This window comes from Aquarana catesbeiana, linkage group LG01 (genome assembly GCF_042186555.1).
Source record: "Aquarana catesbeiana isolate 2022-GZ linkage group LG01, ASM4218655v1, whole genome shotgun sequence".
In the NCBI taxonomy this organism is placed as follows: Eukaryota; Metazoa; Chordata; class Amphibia; order Anura; family Ranidae; genus Aquarana; species Aquarana catesbeiana.
The window spans coordinates 455,662,229-455,675,250 of record NC_133324.1 but is presented as its reverse complement, the minus strand read 5'-3'; positions in this window follow the sequence as shown (position 1 = coordinate 455,675,250).

Genomic DNA, 13,022 nt, shown 5'->3' with positions numbered 1-13,022 from the left:
AGGAATGAGCCCTGCTGCAAAGTATTGCATCTAAAATTGTAATTACACGCCCTTTAAACAGGGGCAGAAAAATTGGGCCTCATCCACTGGTGGCGGCGCCCAGAACCAAAAATATTCTTACAAGCTATCAGCATGATCATTGAGGAGGTAGAGGATAGTCACTCAGCATCACAGGATAGTCACTCAGCATCCATAGAGAGTCTTAAAGGAATCTGACATTTCAAAAAAAATTATTTGGTTACATCAGCATCAGGTACTTGGTATCTGGTGGTGATCCAAGACTGATTCATTTTTATGAAGGTCAGTCGATCGACCGAGTCGGTGGACAGGAGCACCCTGTGATTGGTTACAAAGCCTCCAGCAGCACTGAATGTGCGTTCCGAAAGAACGCTGGATGCAGGACAGGCCAGTAGCTCAATTGCATACTGTGCAAGCTCTGGCCAGTGATCCATCCTCAAGACCCAGTAAGGATTTTCGGTGGGAAAGTGTCCAAGTCAGATCTTGCCCCTAGGTATTCCTGCACCATGTAAAACAGACGCTGGCGATGGTTGCTGGAACCGATCATACCTTGGTACTGCGGACTAAAAAATTGTCTGAACGCATCAGTCAGGCGGCCACCTTCTCCACCGCTCCTTCTTTGACTGACCGAAGCCTCAGCAACACATTGTCCAGGAACAGGAGTTTGTAACCTCCCAGTCTCTGGGAACGCGTTGCACAGACCTTTCTGCAAGGCCTCCTGAAGATGTTTCATCCTCTGCTCCCTCTGCGACAGCAAGATAAGGTCCGCAACCTTACCCTTGTAACGTGGATAAAGGAGGGTTGCCAGCCAGTAATGATCCCTCTCCTTGATACCACTAATACGAGGATCCTTCCGCAGGCTTTGCAGGATCAGGGAGGCCATGCAGCGTAGGTTTGCTGAGGCATTTGGTCCAGAGTCCTCTGGGTCACTAAGGACGACATGATCCGCAGCCACCTCCTCCCAGCCACGTACAAGTCCATGGGTTTCTTGGGACTGTAAATGATCCCTTAAAGACAGCTGCTGATGCTGAGTGCCAGGCTCCACCTCCATGCTGACACAATCCTCCTCCTTGTCCTCTTCCTGTGTGATCGGCAGGCACGCAGGAACACTGTCTGGATAAAGGGGGCCTTGAGAGCTAAGGAAGTCCTCCTCTTCCTGCCTCTGTTCTGCCTCAAGTGCCTTGTCCATTATTCCACGCCGCGTGTGCTCCAACAGGTGGACAAGGGGGACAGTGTCACTGATGCATGCACTGTCACTGCTCACCATCCTCATGGCCTCCTCAAATGGTGACAGGACAGTGCATGCATCCCTGATCATGGCCCACTGGCGTGGGGAAAAAAAACAAGCTCCCCTGACCCTGTCCTGGTGCCATAGTCGCACAGGTACTCATTGATGGCCCTCTGCTGCATGTGCAGCCACTGCGGCATGGCCAACGTTGAGTTCCACCTGGTGGGCATGTCACAGATTAGGCGGTTCTTGGCCAGGTTAAATTCCTTTTGGAGGTCAGCCAGCCGAGCACTGGCATTATATGACTGGCGGAAATGCACACAGACTTTCCTGGCCTGCCTTAGGACATCCTGTAAGCCCGGGTACCTGCCCAAGAACCGCTGCACCATCAAGTTAAGGACATGAGCTAAACAGGGCACATGGGTCAGTTGTTCCTGTCGGAGGGTGGAGAGGAGGTTGGTGCCATTGTCGCAAACCACCATTCCTGGCTTAAGCTGGCGTGGCGTCAACCACCTCTGAACCTGCCCCTGCAGAGCTGACAGAATCTCTGCCCCAGTGTGGCTCCTGTCCCCCAAGCACACCAGCTCAAGCACCGCATGGCATCTTTTGGCCTGCATACTTGCGTAGCCCTTTGAACACCTACGGAGCACCGCTTGTTCCAAGGACAAAGCACAGGATGAGGCTAATGGAGGAAGAAGAAGAAGAAGAGGGGGTGGAGGAGAGAGGTGTGTCAGAATCACCAGTAGTAGCATTTTGGAGGCGTGGTGGCGGAACAACCTCCAACACTACTGCACCTTGTCCTGCATCCTTCCCAGCTGCCAGCAGAGTCACCCAATGCGCCGTGAAACTTAGGTAACGTCCCTGTCCATGCCTGCTGGACCATGAGTCAGCGGTAATATGCACCTTACCGCTGACCGCCCTGTCCAGCGAGGCCAAGACATTACCTTCCACATGCCGGTAGAGAGCCGGAATCGCCTTCTGTGAGAAAAAGTGGCGTTTGGGAACCTGCCACTGAGGAACCGCACATTCCACAAACTCACGGAAGGGGGTAGAGTCTACCAACTGAAAAGGTAGCAGTTGAAGTGCAAGCAATTTAGCCAAACTAGCATTCAACCGCTGAGCGAGTGGATGGCTGGGAGCGAACCTCTTTCTGCGGTGCAGCAGCTGGGGCAGGGAAATTTGCCTGGTACAATCTGACGTCGGTGTATATTGCAATAGCAAGTTGCTCGCAAGTACTTGGCTGTGACACACCTAATTCTACACCTAGTGGGGTTGCAGCTGATGAGGAGCAAGGAGAGGTCCTCTTTGATCTTTGGTGCGGGTCTTTTAGGTACGCTTGCCAACGAACTGCATGGCAGGTCAACATATGTCTGGTCAAACATGTGGTGCCCAAGCGGGAGATGTTTTGGCCACGCGAGATACGCTTGAGACATATGTTGCAAATAGCAGCGGTGCGATCTGATGCACTCGTCTCAAAAAAGGCCCACACCAAAGAACTTTTGGAATAATGCGCAGAGACAGCAGCGCCCTGCACATGCGGAGCTCTGCGGTGTGATGCAGTCAGTGTGCTGCCCTTAAGCTGGCCCCTGGAGGGCATCCTGCCTCGTTGGTGATGTGCCCCCTCTTCCTCCTCCTCCTCTCTCCTATCAGGCACCCACGTGGAGTCAGTGACCTCATCATCCCCTCCCTCCTCATCACTGGAGCAAACCTGGCAGTATGCTGCAGCAGGGGGAACATGACTGCCAGATTGCTGTCCTTCTTGGGCACCCCCTCGGTCCGTGCTCACGTTACTGCCTTCATCTAGCTCAGTACCATCATCTGAGCCTTCTAAACGCTGGGCATCCTCCTGGAGCATGTACCCAACACTGAGGTCAAATAGTTCGGGGGACTCCTCAGGAGGATATGGTGGGGCTAGGGAAGGAGTGACTTATGCCATTGAGCCGAGGGAAGAGGCCGCGTTGGCAGCTGCTTTGCCAGACAAAGTACCCTGAGCCTGGGTGAGAGAGGATGAGGAGGATGAGGATGGCTTGGTCATCCACTCAACCAAGGCTTCCGCATGTTGCGGCTCAAAACGGCCAGCTGCCGAAAAAAAGGCCAAACGTGTCCTACGGCCACATGTTGATGAGGATGCACCGTGTCCACGACCAGCACTGTTTCCTCTAGACACAGAGCCTGCTTGCCCTCTTTTATTGGCTTGTGACTGTCTGCCTCTCCTTGTTGGTCTGCCAGACATACTATTGGCCTGCAGTGAGATGTAGCTGCATAAAACTGGGATGTATATATATACCGATTATACTGCAGCTAGCAGAATCAACTTCCTGCCTGTAGTATTATTAGTATGAGAACACCTGCCCTTGTCTTCAGGTAGCTATACTGTAGGTGCAACTGTGCAGGTTACACAGTACACTAACTGGAAATACTTCAAGAGCCTGCCTGTGCTATTAATAGGATCAGAAGAAGCACACAAGCACCTGGCTTCAGGTAGCTATACTGTAGGTGCAACTGTGCAGGGTTACACAGTACACTAACTGTAAATACTTCAAGAGCCTGCCTGTGCTATTAATAGGATCAGAAGAAGCACACAAGCACCTGTCTTCAGGTAGCTATACTGTAGGTGCAACTGTGCAGGGTACACAGTACACTAACTGGAAATACTTCAAGAGCCTGCTTGTGCTATTAATAGGATCAGAAGAAACACACAAGCACTTGGCTTCAGGTAGCTATACTGTAGGTGCAACTGTGCAGGGTTACACAGTACACTAACTGGAAATACTTCAAGAGCCTGCCTGTGCTATTAATAGGATCAGAAGAAGCACACAAGCACCTGGCTTCAGGTAGCTATACTGTAGGTGCAACTGTGCAGGGTACACAGTACACTAACTGGAAATACTGTAGAAACACCTGCCTGCCTGTCAGTATATTAGGAAGAGAATAACAGGAACGGATCTAGCTAAACTGAATACAGTGTATATATATATATATATATATATAAAACACCTGGTATGCATATATAAACACAATACACTGTAAGTGCAGCTAACTGACTTGACCTGCCTACTCTATCTAACTTAAATCAAATGACACTGTCTCTCTGTCTATCTCTCTCTCTCCACCGCAACACACTACACAAGGCCGCTACGCAGGCGGCCTTATATAGTGTGGGGCATGTACTAAACCCCCTGAGCCATAATTGGCCAAAGCCTCCCTGGCTTTGGCCAATTACGGCTCTGTACACACGGCGCTGTGATTGGCCAAGCATGCGGGTCATAGTGCATGCTTGGCCAATCATCAGCCAGCAATGCACTGCAATGCTGCAGTGAATTATGGGCCGTGACGCGCCACTCGAATTTGGCGCGAACGACCCATAACGTTCGTAATTCGGCAAACGACCGAACGCACGAGTTCGAACGCATGAACACGAAGCTAATCCCTACTGAACAATAACATTTTTACAGTCTGTGTTTCTTTGCTTGCCATTATTCTTTAAAAATGTTTGTTTTAATCCATTATTATTCCTGAATATGTTTGTATCATATACTGTATAATGGCCCTGAGTGTCCAAAACACAACTTCTTATTTTTCTTTTATCTCTATATGTACAACTCACTGTAGATATAGTAAATATTAGGAGGGGTTCCCTGAGATTTGAAAATTAATTTAAGGTTTCCTCCACGTTAAAAATGCTGGAAAAGGCTGCTCTAAACCAGTGGTCTCAAAACTGGATCCTTTGCCTGTCTTTATCTGGCCCTTGTGGCACTATTGCCCCCACTGGCACCAATGAAGGGGCAGTATTTCTGCCAATGACAACAATGGGACACTATTCCTCCAGCCGATACCAATGAGGCATTATAACTCCCATTAAAACCAATGATGGAGTATTGTTTACTCCCACTGATGGCAGGGCATTATCTATTCCCATCAGCCACATCTGCCCCCCCCCCCCCCGAAAGCCCTGGCCCTTTGTTTAGAAAAATGGGAGTGGGAGACCCCTGCTCTAGACCATCCTTTCTCACCTAGGGTTTATTCTTTCATATACAACTTTCTACAACCCACTGATCATGTGAATATACCATGATGAGCTGTAGATCTCATAGATTTAGCAGGTGTTCCGAGACCTGAAAACGTTTTCATTAGGTTCCTCCAGGGTCAAAAGGCTGCTCTAGATTGAACATGATGGGATCACTTCTATATCTGCAGCTTGCAGATTTCAGTTGCAGAGACATCAGTTTACATCAGTTTTTAAACACGCTGACATCAGTTTTCATGCGTTTCAGTTATGTGCCCTAGTCACACCAATGTTGATGTCACGTCGTTTTTTTTTCCTTATGCAGAAAACTGCATACATGTTGCAGATTCCTGCACAGAAAAAATCTGCACGTGATACCAGTGTTGTGGTGTGAACAGGGCACACAGAGAACATTTTTTTGTGCCCTTGCAGAATGCGTGCAGAAAAACTGACGTCTCTGCACCATGGTGTGAACGAGGCTTAAATATGTGAGATCCACTCCTGAAATAGTATTCAGACGAGTGACCTCTTTCTGAGATTGTTTGACCAATAGCTATTATACCCTCAACAGAGGCAGACCCCCACGACCTCATGGCACTTACCGTTGTGGCACATGTCCCCACTGCCTGTAAGTAACTGAGGGCTCAGGCATCTGCCTACCTGGTGGCCAATGGCATAGGCCACGTGCCTTTGCCAATTACACCACTTAGGAAATCATCTACCTAATGGTCTGTGGTTGTCAGGCCTTCTACTTTGGCAAGACGATACGCCAATTCGGCCAAAGAATAGGGGACCACATTTATTATTCAAGGAATGGTAAAATACTTAGTCCTGTGATGAGACGCATAGGATTACACCATAGGTATGATAATACTGTGGTTTCCTTCTATGTTCTAGAAGTCATCCCCCCAGATTCTTGGGGAGGTGACTGGGACCGAAAAATACTACAGCACGAAACACTCTAGATTTAGGCCCCATTCACACCTGAGCATTTTTCAGCTCATAAAATGCTCATCTCTAAAGTTCCAAAACGCCCAACAAACAAAATCCCATTAATTTCAATGGCCCCTGTTCACATATGAGCGTTTGGTCGGCTGAACCAAAATGCCTGAAGCTCAAAAAATTACATGAGCTTCTTTTTTGGCAGATTACAAGCGTTTTTGGCCCCATAGACTTCAATAGAAACGCCTGACTTGAGCATAAAATGCTCAAATGGCAGCTCTCCACCCCTAATTTCCTCTCCCTCTCCTCCCCCTAGTCATTTCTATTGGCTAAACAAAAATGCCTGAAGCTGTAAAATGCTTGTAATACACTTCTAAAACACTTTTAAAAAAGCTGGTAAAAAGCTGCAAAAAAAGCTTGAAAAAACGGCCAAAAAATGCCTGAAAATGATACGCTCAGGTGTGAATTCAGCCTAAGCGTCTAAATGCCACCATTCCCCAGGGTTGAATGAAATGCATACATACAAATATTTCTTGTCATGCCATTCTAGATTAAAGTAATTAACTTTGCCTATTGAGCTCCACATTCAACTTTTTTTATTTGTTTTTAGTTTTTGTTTCTTTATATAGTCTTCTATTTTTCAGTTTTTTGTTCACTGTTTCTGCCTTTGTTTTTGTTTATGTTGGTATGTTTTTAAATATGAATTGTTGATTGACATATTGTTTCATACCCATTTCCCCCTTTCCGCAGTCATCTCCCCCCTTTTTCATTCTTTTCATCATCGTTTATCTACTGATGTCTATGAGGTCTTATGCCCCGTACACACAGTCGGACTTTGTTCGGACATTCCGACAACAAAATCCTAGGATTTTTTCCGACGGATGTTGGCTCAAACTTGTCTTGCATACACACGGTCACACAAAGTTGTCGGAAAATCCGATCGTTCTAAACGCGGTGACGTAAAACACGTACGTCGGGACTATAAACGGGGCAGTGGCCAATAGCTTTCATCTCTTTATTTATTCTGAGCATGCGTGGCACTTTATCCGTCGGATTTGTGTACACACGGTCGGAATTTCCGACAACAAGGTCCTATCACACATTTTCCGTCGGAAAATCCGACCGTGTGTACGGGGCATTAGAGTGTATTGTATTTAGATGCCACTCTATGTATTGAGGTTTTTTGATTTTCAATGTACAGTAATGTGGAAATTGGTTTGTTGTCTCATGTGTGGCATGGCTTTGATTGACCTATGCCTGTGGTGATGCTGCCTGGGGGCGATCCTTGGTGGGTGTCATCGGCATACTTCCAGACAAGCATGCAATCTCCTAAAGGTGAGGAGCTGAGACAGGGACTTCTCCTCCTTGCCTGTGTGGCGGCCGGGCGGCTTTTGCTCTGTCATGGGCGATTGCGGCCTTGGTTTGCTTTTTTAGGCACCTTTCACACAGGCGCCTCCGCTAAGCAGAATCCGCTTGCTCAGCGGGGGATCTCTCCGCTGAGAAGGTGGATCACAGGTCCGTGTCCGCTCCACTATGCAGAGTGGACACGGATACAGTCCTGCTCTCTTCTATGGGGCAATCAGATGTAAACGGACCACCTGTCCATTTCCATCCAATCCACTGGACAAATGGGGAATAGGACCACCATCCATCTGTTTTTTGGGGATCGGATTGTATGGCGGTGGCCGCTTCTCCATAGAAGAGACTGGAGGGTCCAATCAGGTCCACCTGAAAAACTGACAAGTGGACCTGATTGGACAGCCGATGTGAAAGGGGCCTTGTAGATGCAATGTGACAATATTCTTTTTCATCATCAGTTCAACCACCTGCCTTTTCTATTCGGGTATTTACAGTATCTGATCTCTAATTATCTAATAATATCTACAACCCTGTTTGAAGTCCAGCCCTGCTCCACCATCCCCACCGCCTTAACTTTGGAACTGCCATCATAATGATTTGCTAATCTTTTAGTTATGTGTGGTCTAGGTTGCTCATTATCCCCTTTACGGTGTTGTATGGACATTACCCTAAATCATTGTTATACAAATACAGAACTTTTGAGCCTTTTGTTCCCATGCTCACCTAGTTGATGTCTGCTTTGATGCCTCCATGGTGATCGCTGGCTGCCTCCACCAGGCCTCTGAGGTGATTATTGACCTAGCCACCCTTCATAGCAAATTATTTTCTTATTAATGTTGAATATTCTAACAAATATATTTTAATTATTGCCATCTGTACTATGCTATTTATATGTTTTATTGCTAAAGAATCCAAATCCCTCGATATTTCTCCTGAAGAAGTGGTTCACCGCGAAACATGTCGAAATGACTGATTACATGCATATCGTTCCCTTGAATTAACATCCGGTTGGAGGGTTTGAGTGTAAAACTCTTTTGTGTCTTATATATTTATTGTTTTGTAACGCACAACAATGTGTAATATAATTTTGTGATTTGAATCTATTGTGATGTCTCATATTTTACCAAAAAAATCCTGCTGCCCCTCCCTTTGTTTCTTGGTGAGGGTGATAATCAAGTCTATGCAAATTAAAATGAGAACTGCTGTCAAAGTCAGGGATTATCTACCAAAGTTAATAAGAGTTGAGGATGTATTTTAAAGTCTTGTGATAACTTTGTGCGGAGAAACACCTGAACTTAATAGGTATGTAAAGCCCAAACTAATGCAGGGACATTTATTACTCCTACTCACTGATTTTGGGCCTTTTTTTACCCCTGCTGACCAATGTACTGTTCTACTCTCCGACCTCCAATGCTGGTGCATTTTTTAAAAATTATTCCTATGGACCAAAGTCCAGTCCCCAAACAATGTAAAAGACTGTAATTTGTCCCCTTGTATAAAACATTTGAGGACCCCTGTATTCGATTATTAACCAGATCCATATGATTATTACAGATACATATGTGTACAATTATTTTCTACTTGTAAACAATATGCAGTCCTTTATGCTCAGATGTGAAATCAATTAATAGGTCACTACTATAAGGGAAAAGGGGGGGAGCAGAGGACACTACTGTGTGTGTGGGGGGGGGATCAAGAGGACAGAGGGCACTGCTATAGCAGTGTCCTCTACCTCCCTTAACATCACCCCCTCCCCCCCAAACCGTGCATTCTGAGCCTAACGCACGCCTGAACCCTGCATTCTGAGCCTAACGCATGCCTGAACCCTGCATTCTGAGCGCAACGCACTCCTGATCCCTGCATTCTGAGAGTAACGCATTCCTGATCCCTACATTCTGAGCGCAACACACTCCTGATCCCTGAATTCTGAGCGCAACGCTTTACTGATCCCTGCATTCTGAGTGCAACAAACCCCTGATCCCTGCATTTTGTGCGCAACTAATTCCTGATCCCTGCATTCTGAGCGCAACGCACTCCTGATCCCTGCATTCTGAGCGCAACACACTCCTGATCCCTGCATTCTGAGTGCAACTCACTCCTCAAAGTGATGGTAAACTCCTATTGATTAATTGTACCTATAGGTAAGCCTATAGATGCCTTGGGGACATCTAATCCCCAATCCCTCCCCTCCCTGGCTGCTTTCCCTTCTCTCTTCCCCTGACTCAGCAATGGCATCTGTTGTACAGATATGGTGTATATCTCTATATGTGCATCACTTTTCACTTTTTATATATGTCCCATTTCTGGGCTAGGCACGCCATAGGGAAGAATTACTCACCGCTATGTTAAATGTTCAAATTTAAGTCACTCCACATTACTATGTCTTATTATACTGTTTTTGCACTTAAGTATTTTTGTCTTGGGTCTTTCATATGCTTACCCAAAGGTTGCTCCAGCATGACGCACTGACTACTATCTATGAAACCGTAATAGTTTTATATGACAAACTATATTGTACAGTGCTAAACGTGTTTTGTTTTCTTTAACTCTGTGTTTGAGACCCTTTCTGTAATCATTGACTGTGATTTTGCTTATCATTGCATACCATGGCAGTTGATCGTAACTTTCTTTTGAAAATAAAGGAATTACAAAAAAAAGAAGAAGTAGAAGACAGTGAGCTCTGACATACTGTTTTCTTGACACAAAGCATGACAGCATACATGTATGGGATAGGCTCCGCCTCTCGCCCAATCAGGACTGGTTATACTATATTTAAATAAGTCGCCTCCCCCTAGGTGGCATTCTCTTTTTTTTTCCTCAAATGCTCAGACGGTTATAACTACAGAAGTTTTTCCCTCACCTTGCCAGATTCATCTGGCCAGCCACACAGGTTCAGCATCTTTTCTGTGGCGAAGCCCCTCTGTTCGGTTGTAAATCATCCATACGAGGGAGCCCCCCCTCCAGACCCATGAGCACTACCCTCTATGAGCGCAGGACATCCCTCTAGTAAAATCAAGGGCTTTGGACACTCACTGAACGGCCAGGAAGCTCGCTACGGCAGAGACACGAAAATGAGGGCAGCGCCCTCTTCCAAAATGGCAGCCAACAGACTCCCGGTCGTCGGAGGTATACCAAGATGGCGTCGGACCGGCTTCCTGTTCTCTGAAAACGTCCGGAAAAGGCTGTAAGTAATCAAGTGAACACCTGAGAGAGGTAAAACACCCTCCCTGTGCGCTTATAATGAGAGAGATACAGCAGTATGGTGCACAAACAGGAGAGAGTGCACACAGCGGACGCCAGGTAAGGGGGAACCGAAGGCTGCAGGAGGGGGGAGCAGGGAACAGTAACACTGCATAGCAAAGCATTGAAAATGTCCTTATCTTACAGGTTGCCTGTTTGTGCCGTGTATGGGTCAATACATCAACAGAGGTAAGACACACTCCTAAAACTTACTAATGTTGCAGCAGTATTTGAAGCTATAGCACAAATGTCTATGTATTGCAGTTTCTATTGCAGGTGAGGGTTAGGTAAGTAGGTAATAAATACATTAAAAGAGAGCATTTGGGCTAATTAAATGTAAATCTTTTCAGCCCTCACAGCCAATACGGTTCCTCAAAGAGTCCAGACAGAAGCTCAAGCTCAGCAACAGCCCATTCAAAGACCCACCAAGAGGACTGGCATAGAATGGAGGATACGCAGGCTGAAGAAAATACAGAGGGCCAATGTCTAGGATGAGGTTTTAAGGCATTACCCCAAAAGGTTTTATGCCGGCATTGTCTGCTGAAAGCAGCAAGAGATAAAGCAACAGAAAAGACAGATATGATTGCATTGATCAAACAAACTGTACGAGACTCCCTGCAGGAAGTGTCAAACAAACTAATGCCCTGTACACACGGTCGGATTTTCCGACGGAAAATGTGCGATCGGAGCTTGTTGTTGGAAATTCCGACTGTGTGTGGGGTCCAGCGGACTTTTTCCATCGGAATTTCCGACACAGCGAGCAGGCTATAAAATTTTCCAACAACAAAATCCGTTCGCGTAAATTCCAACCGTGTGTGGACAATTCCGACACACAAAGTGCCACGCATGCTCAGAATAAATTCCGAGATGGAACTGCTCGGTCTGGTAAAATTAGCGTTCGTAATGGATATAGCACTTTCGTCACGCTGCAATGTTTTAAATTGTTTAATGCAGCGCACTCTCTATTCTTTATAATGCTAGGATAATTAAGTTGTTTTGCTGCTCATATTCACACAGACTTCTCACAAACTTCTTTCTTTATTATTTATCAGGATTTCATGAATATAATATTTATATTTGTCATATCTCCCGAAAATAATTTTTTTTAAATGTTTTTAGATTTTGTATTATTTTTTTTTTAGTTTTTGAAATCCAGATCTCCTGTTATTTTTTTTTTTTTTAACTCCAGAATAGTTTTGGGTGTGTTTTGTGTGTCAAATTACCACAACACCATTATTATCTTGTATTATTTAATCTCAAGGAGGTTGCTTGGTGTTGGTGTCTCTTGTTAATTTCACATAGTATTTTTGAAATGTACCTGCCTCCTCACAAACAAACTGTCCTTTTTGAAGGAAAACACACATAGGCGAGTATTATAAAAAAAAAAAAAAAAATGTATTAAGGGGTCATAACCAAAGAAAGAGGGAGGCAACGCTGGAGAAACAGCAGAAATTGGCGAAGCCTTTGGCCCCCAGGGCACACATCAATTATTGTAATGCAAAATTGGTGGCCTGAGGAGTCCATATATAAGGGAGTACAATCTGGTCCAGAAGTCCAAGAGAATCATGAACAGCAGCAGATGACGTACATGTCCCCAGGCTGTGGTCATACAAGAGTCTGCATCTTTTGTCAGACCAGACTGAACCCAGGCCATCACTTTCTTGTCTTCCTTCCACTCTTCCATCCAGGCTGTGTCTGTGGTGGTGGAGATGTGGCAGGAGGAGGAGGATGATGCAACTCACACAGGTGGGTATTGGGTGTGATTTCGCCCCTCACCCCCTTAGTTAATGTTTTATAAAGGATGTCCTCACACATGAGGTGTTGGCCCTCCTGCATGTCCTGCAGTTTGGTGGCAGCCATGCAGGCAAAGGCCTCTTCACGAGTGGGGGTGGTTCTGAGGGACGCAAAAGCCTCCTGAATCAGCCTGAGCGCTGACTCCTCCACGTTACTCCCCTTTCTAGGTCTTTCGTTTGGAAGACGGAGGGGAGGGACCTGCGATTCTGTGAGGCTCCTACTGGGCCCTGCCACCTCCTGGCTGCCACTTACCCCGGCCACCTCCTGGCTGCCACTAACCCCCGCCTCCTCCTGGCTGCCACATTCCACAGCCTCCTCCTGGCTGAGGTCTTCCTGTGTATGAAAAAGGGACATAGTTTTAGTTTTTTCTTCATCAATCACACACAATTTTCAGCTCATGACTGTTGCAAATGTTAATAAATAGAACAGACTATC